Source organism: Egretta garzetta, unplaced genomic scaffold (genome assembly GCF_000687185.1).
Source record: "Egretta garzetta isolate BGI_Z169 unplaced genomic scaffold, ASM68718v1 scaffold136, whole genome shotgun sequence".
NCBI classification, from domain to species: domain Eukaryota; kingdom Metazoa; phylum Chordata; class Aves; order Pelecaniformes; family Ardeidae; genus Egretta; species Egretta garzetta.
In genome coordinates, this window is record NW_009260066.1 from 2,845,565 (window position 1) to 2,845,787 (window position 223).

At 56.1% G+C, this 223-nt stretch overlaps 1 protein-coding gene across 2 annotated transcripts in view; it reads left to right on the plus strand.

Annotated features, from left to right (window-relative positions):
* The first annotated feature begins 54 nt into the window (after positions 1–54).
* Positions 55–223, plus strand: part of VCAN (versican) — a 114,956-nt gene continuing 114,787 nt past the window's right edge. For both annotated transcript variants that reach the window (XM_009641147.2, XM_035896633.1), the window contains exon 1: positions 55–180. The gene's annotated coding sequence lies outside the window, so the exon portion shown is untranslated. The remainder of the gene's footprint in view (positions 181–223) is intronic.

The window sequence follows — 223 nt, forward strand, 5'->3', positions numbered from 1 at the left end:
CGGCGGGGAGGGAGACAGGGGGGGCCCGGCTCCGAGAGAAGGGGGGACCCCGGAACCGCAGTCTCCTTCCAGCACTAACGAGGGGATTTTACTCTTTCATGCGGCCACTGGGACCTCTGGACTAGCCCTAGCCACCGCGTTGTGATTTTTTGCAATCTCTGCAGTACGCTACCTTTTAAGGTAACTATCACTCTTTTAATGTGGGTGGGGTTTTTTGTGGTCT